The sequence below is a fragment of the Somniosus microcephalus genome, chromosome 1 (assembly GCF_052327205.1).
Source record: "Somniosus microcephalus isolate GS21.2 chromosome 1, FLI_Smic_1.0, whole genome shotgun sequence".
Lineage (NCBI taxonomy): Eukaryota > Metazoa > Chordata > Chondrichthyes > Squaliformes > Somniosidae > Somniosus > Somniosus microcephalus.
In genome coordinates this window covers 66,320,059-66,337,259 of record NC_140987.1, presented here as the reverse complement: position 1 = coordinate 66,337,259, position 17,201 = coordinate 66,320,059, and positions in this window count along the sequence as shown.

Genomic DNA, 17,201 nt, shown 5'->3' with positions numbered 1-17,201 from the left:
ATGATAATCTTTTGTGTGGAACCTTATCGAAGGCTTTCTGGAAGTCAAGGTACACCACATCCACTGGCTCTCCCCCATCTATTTTACCAGTTACTTCCTCAAAAAATTCCAGCAGATTAGTCAAACACGATTTACCCTTTGTAAATCCATGTTGACTCTGTCCGATCCTTTCCCCATTTGTCAAGTGCTCCGCTATTTTATCCTTAATAATGGACTCTAGCATTTTGCCCACAACCGATGTAAGGCTTACTGGTCTATAATTCCCTGCTTTCTCTCTACCCCCCTTTTTAAATATTGGGGTAACATTAGCTACCCTCCAATCCACGGGTACTGTTCCCGAGTCAATGGAGTTCCGGAAGATGATCCTTAGAGCATCTGCTATCTCCAGGGCCACCTCCTTAAGTACCCTAGGATGTAGTTTATCAGGCCCCGGGGATTTGTCGGCCTTCAGTCCCCTCAACTTACCCAACACCATATCCCTAGAGATACTAATTTCTGTCAGCTCCTCCCTCTCATTAGTCCCTATGTTTGTCGATATTCCTGGGAGGTTATTTGTGTCCTCCTTTGTGAATACAGAACCAAAGTATGAGTTTAATTGGTCTGCCATTTCCTTATTCTCCATTATATATTCTCCCGAATCGGACTGCAAGGGACTGACTTGGGATTTTACCAGTCTTTTCCTCCTGATATACCGATAAAAGCTTTTGCAGTCTGTCTTTATGTTTGCTGCAAGTTTACTTTCGTATTCTATTTTCCCCTTCCTGATTAATCCCTTTGTCCTCTTTTGCTGTATCCTGTACTGCCCCCAATCTTCCGGTCTGGTGCTTTTTTTTGCCAGTTGATATGCCCTTTTTTTTGATTTTATGCTGTCCCTAATTTCCCTCGTTATCCACGGTTGAGTCACCTTTTTAGGTTTATTTTTATGCCAAACCGGTATAAACATGTTCTGGAATTCTTCCATTCTATCTTTGAATGCTTGCCATTGTCTATCCACTGTCAATCCCCCCAGAAACACCACCCAATCAATCTTACCCAATTCCCGTCTCATACCCTCGTAATTCCCTTTATTTAAGTTCTGGACCTTAGTCTCTGATTCAATTTCCTCACTCTCCATCTCGACTGAGAGCTCGATCATATTATGATCGCTCTGACCCAAGGGGCCTCGTACAAGAAGATTGCTGATAAGTCCCTTCTCATTGCACAATACCCAGCCTAAAATGGCCTGATCTCGAGTCGGCTCCTCGACATATTGGTCCAGATAACCGTCCCGAAAACATTCCAGGAATTCCTCCTCCTCAGAATTTTTACTAATTTGGGTAGTCCAATCAATATGTAAATTAAAGTCACCCATGATGACAGCTGTGCTCTTATCGCACGCTTCTCTAATTTCCCTTTTTATGCCTTCCCTCACCTCCATATTACTATTTGGAGGCCTATATATCACACCCACTAACGTTTTCCTCCCCTTGCTATTTCTCATTTCTACCCATACAGATTCCGTTTCATCTGAGTTAATATCCTTCCTTTCCATTGCATTAATCCCCTCCTTTACCAGCAATGCTACCCCACCTCCCCTACCTTTTTGCCGATCCTTCCTAAATATTGTATATCCCTGGATGTTAAGTTCTCAGCCTTGCCCACCCTGCAGCCACGTTTCTGTAATCCCAATCAAATCATACTTGTTTACCTCTATTTCCACAACTAATTCATCCACCTTGTTCCTAATGCTTCTAGCATTAAGATACAAAGCCTTCAGGCTTGCTTTTTTCACACTCTCATTATGAATTAGTTTGGCCCTTTGTGTTTCTCTCCTTTGCTTATTGCTTCTCACCTTTCTACCATCTATTTCTAACTTCATATGACTTCCCTCTTTTCCACTACCTAGGTTCCCATCCCCCTGCCAAATTAGTTTAAATCCTCCCGAACCGCCCTAGAAAATATTACCCCGAGGACATCGGCTCCCTCACAGTTCAGGTGTAGACCGTCCCCTTGGTACAGGTCACTCCTCCCCAAGAACTGGTTCCAATGCCTCAAGAATTTAAATCCCTCTCCCTTGCACCACTGCTCAAGCCACGTATTTAGCTTATCTATCTTACTCTCTCTAAACTTATTAGCTCGTGGCACTGGTAGCAATCCAGAGATTACTACCTTTGAGGTCCTACTTTTCAATTTAGCTCCTAACTCCCTAAATTCAGCTTGTAGGACCTCCTCCCTCTTTTTACCTACATCGTTGGTACCTACATGTACCACGACAACTGGCTGATCCCCCTCCCCCTTCAGAATGCTCTGCACCCGCTCCGAGACATCCTTGACCCTTGCACCAGGGAGGCAACATACCATCTTGGATTCTCGGTCTCGGCCACAGAAACTCCTATCTATCCCCCTTACAATTGAATCCCCTATCACTATAGCCCTATCCCTCTTTTTCCCGCCCTTCTGTGCAGCAGAGCCAGTCATGGTGCCCTGAACCTGGCTGCTGGTGCCTTCCCCTGATAAGTCATCTCCCCCAACAGTACCCAAAACGGTAAACCTGTTTTGGAGGGAGATGACCGCAGGTGACTCCTGCACTACCTTCCTGCCTTTACCCTGCCTTTTGGTCACCCATTTACTGTCTGAGCTAGCCTTTACCTGCGGTGTGACCAACTCACTGAATGTGCTATCCACAACATCCTCAGCATCGCGTATGCTCCAGAGTGAGTCCATTCGCAGCTCCAGCGCCGCCATGCGGTCTGCTAGGAGCTGCAGCTGGACACACTTCCTGCACACATAGTTGTCAGGGACAGTGTCCCTGATTTCCCACATGGCACAGGAGAAGCATGACACGGGTCCGAGCTGCCCTTCCATGACTTAACCCTTACAATACCCTTTTATTTACTACGATTTAGCTTATTTATTGAATTCTACTTAGAATAAGTTTGTGAAAGTACTCACCAACCAGTCACCTACCTGTTTTCTGGTGTTGTATTTTCACTGCCGCCTCCTGTCCTGGAACCTTTTCCACCTAGGTTAGGCTCCTGAAATAAAATAAATCGAACCTACCTTTTCAACTTCCCCTAACCCCTAAAAGGTTAGAGGAGGTGGAAGGGTGGGAGACACTACACTGTAGTGTTTCGGGTTTAGCAACAGCTCCACCTATATAAGAGTTACTGGCCTCCTGCTCTCCCGACTGCACCAGCTGTGAAAGAAAAAGCCTGCGAAAGGTGAGCTTTTAAACTCACCAGTTACTGGCCTCCTGCTCTCCCGACTGCCCCAGCAGTTACTGGCCTCCTGCTCTCCCGACTGCCCCAGCTGTGGTCTCGGGCCTCGCTGGTCGCCGGGTTTTCTCCCGAGCTCCTCCTCGCTGCTCCCGCTGGTCCCGACTCCGCCTCCACCCGCTGCCGATGCCGCACTGGGGCCTACCTGAGCCTCTGGGGCCTCTTGTAGTCGCTCTGCCGCTCAGCTCCGCCTCCACCCGCTGCCGATGCCGCACTGGGGCCTACCTGAGCCTCTGGGGCCTCTTGTAGTCGCTCTGCCGCTCAGCTCCGCCTCCACCCGCTGCCGATGCCGCACTGGGGCCTACCTGAGCCTCTGGGGCCTCTTGTAGTCGCTCTGCCGCTCAGCTCCGCCTCCACCCGCTGCCGATGCCGCACTGGGGCCTACCTGAGCCTCTGGGGCCTCTTATAGTCGCTCTGCCGCTCAGCTCCGCCTCCACCCGCTGCCGATGCCGCACTGGGGCCTACCTGAGCCTCTGGGGCCTCTTGTAGTCGCTCTGCCACTCAGCTCCGCCTCCACCCGCTGCCGATGCCGCACTGGGGCCTACCTGAGCCTCTGGGGCCTCTTGTAGTCGCTCTGCCGCTCAGCTCCGCCTCCACCCGCTGCCGATGCCGCACTGGGGCCTACCTGAGCCTCTGGGGCCTCTTGTAGTCGCTCTGCCGCTCAGCTCCGCCTCCACCCGCTGCCGATGCCGCACTCTAGATGCAGGAAGAATGTTCCTGATGGTCGGGGAGTCCAGAACCAGGGGTCACAGTCTAAGGATAAGGGGTAGGCCATTTAGGACAGAGATGAGGAGGAATTTCTTCACCCAGAGAGTGGTGAACCTGTGGAATTCTCTAACACAGAAGGCAGTAGAGGCCAATTCATTAAATATATTCAAGAAGGAGTTAAATATATTTCTTAAGGCTAAAGGGATCAAGGGATATGAGGAGAAGGCAGGAACAGGGTACTGAATTTGGGTGATCAGCCATGATCTCATTGAATGGCGAAGCAGGCTCGAGGGGCCGAATGGCCTACTCCTGCTCCTATCTTCTATGTTTCTATAAATATTGAACACCTGTATCAAATCTCCCCTTAACCTGCTCTAAGGAGAACAACCCCAGTTTCTCTAGTTTCTCCACATAACTGAAGTCTTTCATCTCTTGTACCATTCTAGTAAATTTCCTCTGCACCCTCTCTAAGGCCTTGACATCCTTCCTAAAGTGTGGCGCCCAGAATTAGCCACAATACTCCAGTTGGGGCCGAACCAGTGTTTTATAAAGGTTTAACATAACCTCCTTGTTTTTGTACTCTATGCCTCTATTTATAAAGCCAAGGATCCCATAAGTGTTTTTAACAACCTTCTCAAATTGTCCTGCCACCTTCAAAGATTTGTGTACATATACCCCCAGGTCTCTCTGTTCCTGCACTCCCTTCAGAATTGTACCATGTAGTTTATATTGCCTCTCCTCATTCTTCCTAAGAAAACGTATTACTTCACACTTCCTTGTGGTAAATTGCACCTGCCATGTGTCTGCCCATTTCACCAGTCTCTCCTGAAGTCTGTCACCATCCTCCTCACTGTTTACTACATTTCTGAGTTTTGTGTCATTTGCAAACTTTGAAATGATGCCTGTATACTCAAGTCCAGGTCATTAATATGTATCCAAAAAAGCAGTGATCCTAATACCAACCCCTGGGGAACACCACTGTATACTTCCTTCCTGTCTGGAAAACAACTGTTCACCACAACTCTCTACGTTCTGTTTCTTAGCCAATTTCATATGCACACAGCTACTACCACCCCTTTAATCCTATGGGCTTCAATTTTGCTAAGAAGATGGAGCCTACATTCCAACAATCTGCAACTATAGACTTTTGATATGAATGAAGTACTTGTACAACTCCAGGGCTCGGAGGGACAAAACCTTTGTATAGTTGCTAGGTTTGGGCTTGTTCGAGCGCTGCTCTTGAGATGTTAGCCGTGGCTAAGTTGGTAGCTACTCCCACTTCTGAGTCAGAGAAGTCATGGGTTCAAGTCCCAATGCAGAGACTTGAGCACAAAATCTAGGCTAACACTCCATTGCAGTACTGAGAGAGTGCTGAGGTGCTATCTTTTGGATGAGATGTTAAATGTAAAAGATCCCATGGCACTATTCAAAGAAGAGCAGCGTAGTTCTCCCTGGTATCCTGGCCAATATTTATCAGTAAAACCGATTACAGGAAACTCTTTTTTATCCGGCATCGACGGGACCGCCGTGGTGCCGGTTTATCAAAAAGTCCAGATTACAGAGAGGTAAAAGGGACACGGCCACAGATCCAGGCATCCCTGTTGCATAGCAACAGGTGCAGGAACCCCGGTTACACGGCCACAGATCCAGGAACGGCCACTAATATGAAGTAAAACTTACCTGAACCTACTCCTGAATTTTGCCGGTTAACAGAGGTTTCCGGTTATTTAGGTGCTGGTAAATCGAGAGTTTCCTGTATCTGGTCATTGCTGTTTGTGTGGATTCCTACATTGCAACAGTGACTACACTTAAAGAAAAGTACTTCACTGGCTGTAAAGCACTTTGGGACGTCCTGAGGTCATGAAAGGAGCTATATAAATGCAAATTATTATTATTATAATTATTAGGTTAGCCCAGTAACAGGGTGATTAGCTTTCTGAGCTTGCCGTGCACAAGTCATACATTGAATCCCTGCTGGAGGTGTTTTACAATAATAAAACTGCAATTGGAACTAAAATGTAATTTTAAAACAGCATTAAAAAAAAGGACAAGCATGTGAAAAACTGGTCAGAGTTGTGAATTAAGCTTAAATATAACATGGAAGGTTTATTTCCATGCAGTGAACATATACCACAAACAAAAATCCGCTAAAGGAGGAGGTGAACACTTGGAGACCTGCAAGATTATGATCCAAACCCCTCAGTACAAATTTTACTTTAAGTTTTACTTGAATTTTTAAAAATTCCAGCTTTATTTCAACTGATGGTTCCAACTGGCCTTTGACATTCCAAGCTTTATTAATATTGGATAGATTAGAGGGTCTTTTGACTATGGTACCTTATCTCCTGCCTAATTTTGTTTTGTTACAATTGAATACTTCTAACATATGCACAATTTTGATCGGTTTCATAGTTTAATACCAAGATTATCCTCTGTTCTCCGAGGCGGACATAAAAAAGAAAATGGGGAGGGAAGTGAATTTCCTGGGGCGGGGGAGGCGGTCGACCGATCAGCCATCAGTTTATAGTAAAGTCAGCCAGCATGTAAAGTGATCTGATGACGTCAGTTTCCCACCAATCGAGTTAGGTAAACATTACCCCACCCCCTCCCCGCCACATTTAGACATTTAGTCATGTAAAGGCAAGTTTCTACCAATTAGACATTAAACCAAGGCCCCATCTGCCCTCTCAGTTGAACGTAAAAGATCCAATGGTATTATTTCGAAGAAGAGCAGGAGAGTTCTCCCCAGCGTCCTGGCCAATATTTATCTCTCAACCAACACGTGAAAATGAATTATTTTGTCATTATCTCGATGCTTTTTGTAGGACCTTGTATGTGTAAATTGGCTGCTGTGTACAACAGTGAATACACTTCAAATTACTTCATTAGCGCTGAAGCACTTTGGAACATCCTGAATTTGTGAAAGGTGCTATATAAATGCAATTCCTTTCTTTCAATCTTCCACCGTGTTACGTCCACCATTGGGGAACTTGTTTTACATTTCCTTGGCTTTTTCAGCACTAGTGAATGGAGAGAATACAAGGCTAGGTTTATTGATTTGTCATAAAAGTATAAAGTGATATAAGTTACAACAAGGAAACGAGTCGGTCGGCTCAATCAGTCCTCGTTGGTGTTTATACTCCATAAGATTGCATACATGTGTTAAATTCCATACTAATTCTGTATAAACGCACAACATACTTTAGGAATGCAATAGTAAATGGTAAGATATGGCTCTAAGGTCTGTTGAATGAATCATAGGAGTTTACAGCACGGGAAGAGGCCATTCGGCCCAGTGTGCCAGTGCCAGCTCTGAGAAAGAGTTATTCAATAACTTCCACTCAACGGCTCTTTCCCCATAGCCCTGCAGACATTTCCCTTTCAAGTATATATCCAATTCTCTTTTGGAAGTTACTATTGAATCTGCTTCTCCCACCCTTTTCAGTCAGTGCATTCCAGATTATAATTACTCCTCATAAACAAATTCTCCTCATCCCCCTCTGGTTCTTTTGCCAGTACTCTTAAATCTGTGTCCTCTGATTACTGAACCTCCCTCCAGTGGAAACAATTTCTCCTTATTTACTCTTATCAAAGCCCTTCTTAATTTTAAGCACCTCTATTAAATCTCTCCTTAACCTTCTCTGCTCTAAGGCGAACAATCACAGCTTGGATTTTAAAAACATCAGGAGCCAACCTATCGCTATGTTCCGAGCATGATCGGTGTAAAGATAAGTGCTGCAGGGGAGGTTGATTTTTTGAGAGCCAGCTAGGCAACTACATCCTTTAGGGCTTTAAAATGTAGTCCCCATAATTACATTTTCCACCTCTAGGCAGGATCTAAAGAAGCTTACCAACATAAAGACAGGAGCTGTGGGTGCAGGATAGAGGTCTGTACATACACTGCTTAAGAATATCTGTCTACAGTGAAAAAATGAAACATCTTTAAGACGGATCACAGGTAAGCTTCTTTCTCTCCTAGGTATACGTGGAAAGAATGTAATAATGGGTGATTGTGGTTTTAAGAGTTCTAGAGAAAACAAGAGTTCAGTTAAACATTCTTATGAATATTATCGTTGAGGATCAAAGTTCACCAATGTTGAGATACCGCGGCAAACGTGGGAGTCGAGACCAGAGCTAGTAAACAGAACAGCTTTTTATTTCAGCCTCATGGCAAAACAGGAACTGGAAGAGCCCGCGCCTGACTTAAATACTCCCCAGACAGGAAGTGCTCCCGGCAGCCTGTCCCTGTGGGAAACAAGTTGCTGGAGGAAAGGGCCCCCGGTTGGGGGCGTCTGCTTAAACTGTCCACACCGCCGTGAGCGGATTGTGTCCAGTGGTGGCGTGTCGCCACAGACCAATATTTAACAACTAATTGAAGAATAGAACTGGAACTTGTACGGTGGAACACTGGGGTAAATGATGCGAGATTCTGGTCCAAACTTTCCATTGATTGATATAAGCGGCTGGGAAAACATGAGGTCATGAATCGGCTGTGCCCAATTCGCCGACCAGCAACACCATATCATATTTTATTTGCTACAGCTCGCTGGCTTGATGCTTGAACTTTTGATCTACAGTGTCTTATAAATATATCATAGTCAAGTTATGTAGTTTTGAAAAGAAACTAAAAGTGAGTGAGTGAAATGGTGTTAGTCCTGTTATATACTGAGTGTAGTTTGTCTTTCTTCTGCATAGCTTGAGTTGTATCCTGACAGATGTATCTTTGTTAAATTTCCATTTTTAAAAATTAATCTTTTGGTGCTTAATTCAGCGTGGGAGGTCAGGGCCTATACCGGTGGAGCTATATCAATGGAGCTCTGTGTTGTCCTGGCCAATATTTATCCCTCAACCAACACCTAAAGCAGATGGACATAAAAGGTCCCATGAGACCATTTGAAGAAGAACAAGAAAGTTTTCCCCGGTGTCCTGGCCAATATTTACCCTCAACCAATATCACTAAAACAGATTATCTGGTCGTGATCTCATTGCTGTTTGTGAGAGCTTGCTGTGTGCAAATTGGCTGCCGTGCTTCCTACATTACAACAGTGGCTACACTTGAAAAAGTACTTCCTTGGCTGTGAAGCACTTTGGAATGTCCTGAGGCTGTGAAAGGCATGATATAAATGCAAGTTCTTTCTTTTATACACTTTCCATGTAGTGCATTTGAAACATTTACCCAAGGATCTAAAGCCTCTCTGTAGCTGCAGTATTTAATTGCTTTGCTTGCAAAAAAATTCTAGCACACTTGTTCAGGAAATTCCTCGGAGCTGCTCCTGCTCTGCCGGCGTTACTTCACCGAAAGTGCGGCAAAAACCCTGATCATGTGCTCAAACTGTGTTCCCACCTTACATCTGGCAGAACAACGCCGGCTGAGCAGGGACAGTGCTGGGAAATTTCACAGCCCTTATGTCTACCTATATAGCAATGTTGTCCATTATAAATTCCTATGTGAACGTGTCATGTTGTAATTGCAGCGTCCCACCAGCGGTGATGCTGCAGCGCCTCACTTGTACATGTCACAGCTAAAGATTTTGCATAGAGGCAGCTACTTTGAATGGTACCTAAAGAAGCTGGCACTGAGTTTCATGCCTGGATTGCCTCTCCCTTCCCCACACCCCCACCAGATCTGAGGTCTCAGGAGGCTAGGGAGCAAGGTAAGGCAATCCTCTAAAAGTATTTTAAATCTTCTTTTGCAACCTCCTCTACAATGTTCAGGGCCTTGCACTTGGAAGTGAGGGAGAGAACACAGACACGGCTTCTGGATTGAGCTGCACCTGTATTCTTGTCCCTGTATTCTTACGCCCCACCCCCTGCAGGAGGGGCAGGGTTGGGTGAGGTGGAGGCCTGAGCCTGGGGTGTGACCAGACCATACAAAAACTCAGCTCACAAATTTGGAGAGGCCTGGACAGGTGCAGTGAACATCAGGTGCGCTCTGTCCGTCCAGTGTGGAGTGGGAGATGGATAGGATATTTCAGTTCAAAGATCTTTTTTAAATCAATATTTTGCTATTGTTTCTAAGTAATTGTACCTAACTTATCACCTTCCTTCTCAAACTGGTTAATAAATGTGATGGGGCAAAATTGGGCTCTAGTGCCTGTTTTTTGGGCATTACGAGGACCCTTAAGATTCCAAAGTGTTGTCCACGGCGTGCGCGCACACGCACACCTCTGACATGAAGTGTGCCGGATGCCATATTGGTAAAGGGGTTAGCACGGCACGCGTCCGCCGGAAGTATGCGAGCAGGCAGATCATGATGTCAATCAGCGTGCAACGCGCTCCTGCCTACACTCTCTCTTAACCTTGCACAGCTCAACACGCGCTCAACAGCATGAAGGACTCCCCACCAGTGCTATTTAAGGGGCTCATCAACTAATTACAGGTTAGTTGCTGGATTATTTCTTCTGGTTGTTGCTGCAATTCTACGCTTCCAGACATAGGTGGGCTAGTAGGCTTTTCTCTTGGAGTTGAGCATGACTGGGAGAATGAGCAGAGGTTACGCAGAGCAGGACAAGTTGCTAGAAGAGGAAGGAGGAGGGGGAGAAGGGCTCTCAGCAGGAGGCCATATCCGCTCAGGATATTCAAGGCCTAATTCTCCTACCTGAACTTCAGCGACGCCCAATGTTTGAGATGTCTGCGTGTCACTAAGGTCGTCACTGAAATCTGCCAACTGCTGCTGCCACAAATCCAACCTCCGAGCAGGGCAAGGACCGCATTCCCGTGGTTGTGAACATGACTGTGGCTATGAACTTTCTTGTATCTGGCTCCTTCCAGACTGCTGCTGGAGATATTAGCAACATCTTGCAGTTTGCCGTACACTGCTGCATAAGGGAGGTCACTGAGGCTCCCTATGCAAAGAGAGATAACTTCATTTCATTCTCTCTTGCCGGAGAGAAGCAGGCAGAGTGAGCACAAGGGTTTGCAAGGATTGCAGGCTTCCCCATGGTACAGGGTGCCATTGACTGCATGCACATTGCTTTGGGGGCACCGCATGGCAACTTTGCCATGTAGCTGAACCGATTTCACTCCCTCAATGTGCAGCTGGTGTGTGACCACAGGCAGCGCATCATGCAGGTCAGTGCCCGGCATCCTGGCAGCAGTCACTATGCAATCATTCTGCCACAGTCCCCTGTGCCAGCTGTATTTCAACCACCACGGCAAACCAAAGGGTGGCTACTGGGCTACGAGCTATCCGCTGACGACATGGCTCATGACGTCGGTTCACAACCCACACAAACATGCACGGCAAGCATAAAATGAGAGCCACGCTGCCACAACAAATCTGATAGAGCAGACCATTGGTGTGCTGAAGTAACAATTCTGCTCTGGAGGAGCCCTGCAGTACTCGGCTGAGCGGGTTCTCAAGATCTGTCTTAGTGTTAGGGGGATTAAATACGTGGGGTTACGGGGATAGGGCTTGGGTGGGATGGCTGTCGGTGTAGGGACCGGGTGCTAGGGTTTGGATGATCAGCCATGATCTCGTTGAATGGCGGAGCAGGCTCGAAGGGCCGAATGGCCTACTCCTGCTCCTATCTTCTATGTTTCTATGTTTCTATGTATGCTGCATGCTGCACAACCTTGGCATCATGAGGGAACAACCCTTGCCACCACCTATCAGGTGAGAAGCTGAGGAGCAGGAGGAAGAGAAGGGAGGCTGCAACCTAGACAGCCCTTTCTGCCCGGGCTGTACATGAACAACTAATTCAAAAGTGATACCAGTAACCTCAACCCCAATTCCCCATTCAGAACAGATTGCTGGGTTGCTGTGATGCCCTGGAAGCCCCTTTGAACACTGGTATCCAGTGCCATGATGGCAGCAGTCTGAGCTTCCTCTGCAGCACTCAGACTTTTGGTGGAAGCTGCTTGTGCTGCAATGGAAGCTGAGACATCGGCCATCTGACGCTGCATCCAAGTGTATTGATGGAGTTGGCCACCAGTTCCATGCAGGATGGGCTCCAAGCTCTGCGCTAAGCCCTATGCCAAGTTGGTGCTGGACTCCTCCATGCTCCTTGACATTGCATGCAGGCTTTCAGGCAGGCTTCCCAATGCACCAAGCATTTTGGTGTATACACCCATCAGCCTTTTTCTGTAGCCTGGACCATCAAAGTCCTCATTTGAGTCCTCTGCAGCAGAACTCGTGTGCGACCTCGTCCTCCAGCGAGCTGGCATCTGCGCTATCCTTGCACCTGGCCCTGGCTGCAGCGCACATGTGCCCGGTTTCTAATCACATGCAAATCCAGCCTCTATGCTGTCCTCTAAATTATGTGCAGTGTCAGTATCTGAGCTGGTGGCTGCAAGTGTCAGATCAAGTGACAGTGTCTCTTTATCTTCACTGTCGTTTTCCTCTTCCTCCATTGCCTGGGCAGGCTGCAGTTTTTGCGTATCTGAAATGAAAAAGGGCCAAGTGTTGGGTTGTGGTGAGGGGAGAGGAGAAAGTAAGAATTGCATACTTACACCCTCTGCAGCTTGTAAGTCAGAAGAGAGTTAGGGATGAGGGAGAAGTGGGACGTGAGAAGGAGGATTAGGTATGAGGAACCTGGCATGTTCAATGGCTTCAGACCCGCCGGTAGCCATGGCCTCAGCGATGGCCCTTCCCACGATAGCCAGCACTGTCTCCTCCATGGGGGTTAGAACATGCAGGCGCACCTCTCTCCCCTCCAGTTAGTCCCTGCTGCCTCCGGTTGTGAGCCAACTTCTCCTGCAAGAGAGAGGGAAGTGTGTCAGTGAGTGTGGTGCGAGCTGTTTGGGTGATGTGGCTGCCATGGATGAATAGCTGACATTGTGTGCAAACTGTGAGATGTAGGTGTGAGGCTTGCAACAGGGCGAAGTGTGTGAGGGTGAGGTGTAGCATATGAATTTTAGGTCCTGATTGTGAGAGATTGTTGGTAGGTGAGTGATGGGGGTGCGGTGAATTGAGCATTGGCTGAGGCTGGTGGTGCAGTTGGTAGGATAAGGCATTCAAAGATGCATTCAATGACATTGACCACTTGTGTGAGGTCATTAAACTTCTTAACTGTAGTGGTAAACCATTTAACTGTAGTGTAATTAGTGGGGTTGATTGATTGATTTAATTTAATTGCAATTAATTAAAGGGTAAGTCATGGCAGAACAGCCCGGCCACGTGGTATGCTCCTCCTGCGATATGTGGGAACTCAGGGACACTTCCTGTGTCCCTGACAACTACGTGTGCAGGAAGTGCATCCAGCTGCAGCTACTGACAGACCGCATTGTGGCACTGGAGCTACGATTGGATGCATACTGGAGCATTCACAATGCTCGGGACATCGTGAATAGCACGTTTACGGAGTTGGACACACCGCAGGTAGAGGTTGGACAGGCAGAAAGGGAACGGGTGTCCAACAGGCAGAGTACTAGGTGCAGGCAGGTAGTGCAGGGGTCCCCTGTGGACATCCCCCTCTCAAACAGATACACCACTTTGAGTACTGTTGAGGGGGATGGCTTATCAGAGGAAAGCAGCAGCAGCCAACTTCCTGGCACCAAGGGTGGTTCTGCTGCACAGGACGGGAGGAAAAAGAGGGGTAGAGCGAAAGTAATAGGGGATTCTATTGTAAGGGGAATAGATAGGCGTTTCTATGGCCGCAAGCGAGACTCCAGGGTGGCGTGTTGCCTCCCTGGTGCAAGGGTCAAGGATGTCTCAGAGCAGCTGCAGAACATCTTGGAAGGGGCGGGTGAACAGTCAGTTGTCGTGGTGCAGATAGGCACCAACAATATAGGTAAAAAGCGGGATGAGGTCCTAAAAGCGGAATATAGGGAATTAGGAGGTAAATTAAAAAATAGGACCTCAAAGGTAGTAATCTCAGGATTGCTACCAGTGCCACGTGCTAGTCAGAGTAGAAATAGAAGGATATTTCAGATGAATACGTGGCTAGAGGAATGGTGCAACGGGGAGGGATTCAAGTTCCTGGGACATTGGAACCGGTTCTGGGGGAGGTGGGACCAGTTCAAACCGGATGATTTGCACCTGGGCAGGGCTGGAACCGATGTCCTAGGGGGAGTGTTTGCTAGTGCTCTGGGGGAGGGTTTAAACTAAAATGGCAGGGGGTTGGGAACCTGAGCAGGGAGACAGAGAAAAGGGAAACTAGGATAAAAGCAAAAGATAGGAAGGAGAAAAACAAAAGTGGCAGTCAGAGAAATCAATGGTTTAAATCAAACGTGGCCACAGTAAATAATAATTCTAATAGGTCTAAGAGCGTTAAAAAGACAAGCCTGAAGGCTTTGTGTATTAATGCGAGGAGCATTCGTAATAAGGTGGATGAATTGGATGCGCAAATAGAGGTAAACGAATATGATTTGGTTGGGATTACGGAAACGTGGCTCAAGGATGGCCAAGGCTGGGAACTCAACATCCAGGGGTATTCGATATTCAGGAAAGATAGGCAAAAAGGAAAGGGAGGTGGGGTAGCATTACTGGTTAAAGAAGGGATTAACACAATTGTAAGGAAGGATATTAGCTCTGATGATGTGGAATCTGTATGGGTAGAATTGAGAAATACTAAGGGGCAGAAAATGTTAGTGGGAGTGGTATATAGACCTCCAAACAGTAATGCAGAGGTTGGCGATGGCATTAAAAGGGAAATTAAAGAAGCATGCAATAAGGGCACAGCAGTCATCATGGGTGACTTTAATCTACATATAGATTGGGCTAACCAAATTAGTAACAATACTGTGGCGGAGGAATTCCTGGAGTGTTTACGGGATAGTTTCCTGGACCAATATGTCGAGGAACCAACCAGAGATCAGGCCATCTTAGACTGGGTATTATGTAACGAGAAAGGATTAATTAGCAATCTTGTTGTACGAGGCCCCTTGGGTCGGAGCGATCATAATATGATCGAATTCTTCATTAAGATGGAGAATGAAGTAGTTGACTCAGAGACAAGGGTCCTCAATTTAAATAAAAGAAACTACGATGGTCTGAGGAGCGAGTTGGGTAGGATTGATTGGGGAATGTCACTCAAAGGGTTGACGGTGGATAGGCAATGGCAAACATTCAAAGACCGAATGGATGAACTACAGAATTTGTTCATCCCAGTTTGGCATAAAAATAAAACAAAAAAGGTGGCTCAACCATGGCTAACAAGGGAAATTAGGGATAGCATAAGATCCAAGGAGAGGACATATAAATTGGCCAGAAAAAGCAATAATCCTGAGGATTGGGAGCAGTTTAGGATTCAACAAAGAAGGACAAAGGGATTAATTAAGAAGGGGAAAATAGAATATGAGAGTAAGCTTTCAGGGAACATAAAAACTGACTGTAAAAGCTTTTATAGATATGTGAAGAGAAAATGATTGGTGAAGTCAAGCGTAGGTCCCTTGCAGTCAGAATCAGGGGAATTTATAATGGGGAACAAGGAAATGGCTGACCAACTAAATACATATTTTAGTTCTGTCTTCACAAAGGAGGACACAAATAACCTCCCAGAGATGCCGGGGAACATAGGGTCTGATGAAAGGGTGGAACTGAAAGAAATCAGTATTTGTAGGGAAATGGTGTTAGGAAAATTGATGGGACTGAAGGCTGATAAATCCGCAGGGCCTGATAATCTACATCCTAGGGTACTTAAGGAAGTGGCCCTAGAAATAGTAGATGCATTGCTGGTCATCTTCCAGAACTCGATAGACTCTGGAACAGTACCCATGGATTGGAGGGTAGCTAATGTTACCCCACTATTCAAAAAAGGTGGTAGAGAAAAAGCGGGGAATTATAGACCGGTAAGCCTGACATCGGTAGTGGGGAAAATGCTAGAGTCCATTATAAAAGATATAATAGCAGAGCACTTGGAAAGCAGTGAAAGGATCGGACAAAGTCAACATAGATTTAAAAAAGGTAAATTGTGCTTGACTAATCTACTGGAATTTTTTGAGGATGTAACTGGTAAAATAGATAAGGGAGAACCAGTGGATGTGGTGTATTTGGACTTTCAGAAGGCTTTCGATAAGGTCCCGCATAAGAGATTAGCGTGCAAAATTAAGGCACATGGGATTGGGGGCAAGGTATTGACTTGGAGAGAGAACTGGTTGGCGGATAGAAAGCAAAGAGTTGGAATAAACGGGTCGTTTTCCGAGTGGCAGGCAGTGACTAGTGGGGTACCGCAAGGATCGGTCCTAGGACCCCAGCTGTTCACAATATATATTAATGATCTGGACGAGGGAATTGGTTGTAATATCTCCAGATTTGCAGACGACACAAAGCTGGGTGGGAGGGTATGCTGTGAGGAGGATGTCGTGAAACTCCAGTACGATTTGGACAGGTTGGGTGATTGGGCAGAAACATGGCAAATGCACTATAATGTGGATAAATGTGAGGTTATCCACTTTGGTGGCAAAAACAGGAAGGCAGATTATTATTTGAATGGCAATAGATTGGGAGAAGGGGAAGTGCAAAGAGACCTGGGTGTTATTGTGCACCAGTCGCTGAAGGTAAGCATGCAGGTGCAGCAGGCGGTTAAGAAGGCAAATGGTATGTTGGCCTTCGCAGCAAGAGGTTTCAAGTACAGGAACAAGGATGTCTTGCTGCAATTGTACAGGGCCTTGGTGAGACCGCACCTTGAGTATTGTGTGCAGTTTTGGTCGCCTTATCTGAGGAAGGACGTTCTTGCCATGGAAGGAGTTCAGCGAAGATTCACCAGGCTGATACCTGGGATGGCAGGAATGACGTATGAGGAGAGATTGTGTCGACTGGGCTTATACTCACTGGAGTTTAGAAGATTGAGCGGGGATCTCATCGAAACCTATAAAATTCTGTCAGGCCTGGACAGACTAGATGCAGGAAGGATGTTTCCGATGGCCAGGGAGTCCAGAACCAGGGGTCATAATCTAAGGATAAGGGGTAAGCCATTTAGGACTGAGATGAGGAGGAATTTCTTCAACCAGAGAGTGGTGAACCTGTGAAATTCTCTGCCACAGAGGGCGGTGGAGTCCAGTTCATTAAATATATTCAAGAAGGAGTTGGATATAGTCCTTAAGGCTAAAGGGATCAAGGGATATGGGGAGAAGGCAGGGACAGGGTACTGAATTTGGATGATCAGCCATTATCTCATTGAATGGCGGAGCAGGCTCGAGGGGCCGAATGGCCTACTCCTGCTCCTATCTTCTATGTTTCTATGTTTCTTCCACCACTGGATCCAGGTCCTGGGGGGATGACTGGTGGCACTGACCGCTTCAGCGATCTCCTCCCACTGCCTTCAAACAGTGTGTCTGGAAGGCTTCCTGGCCCCCTGC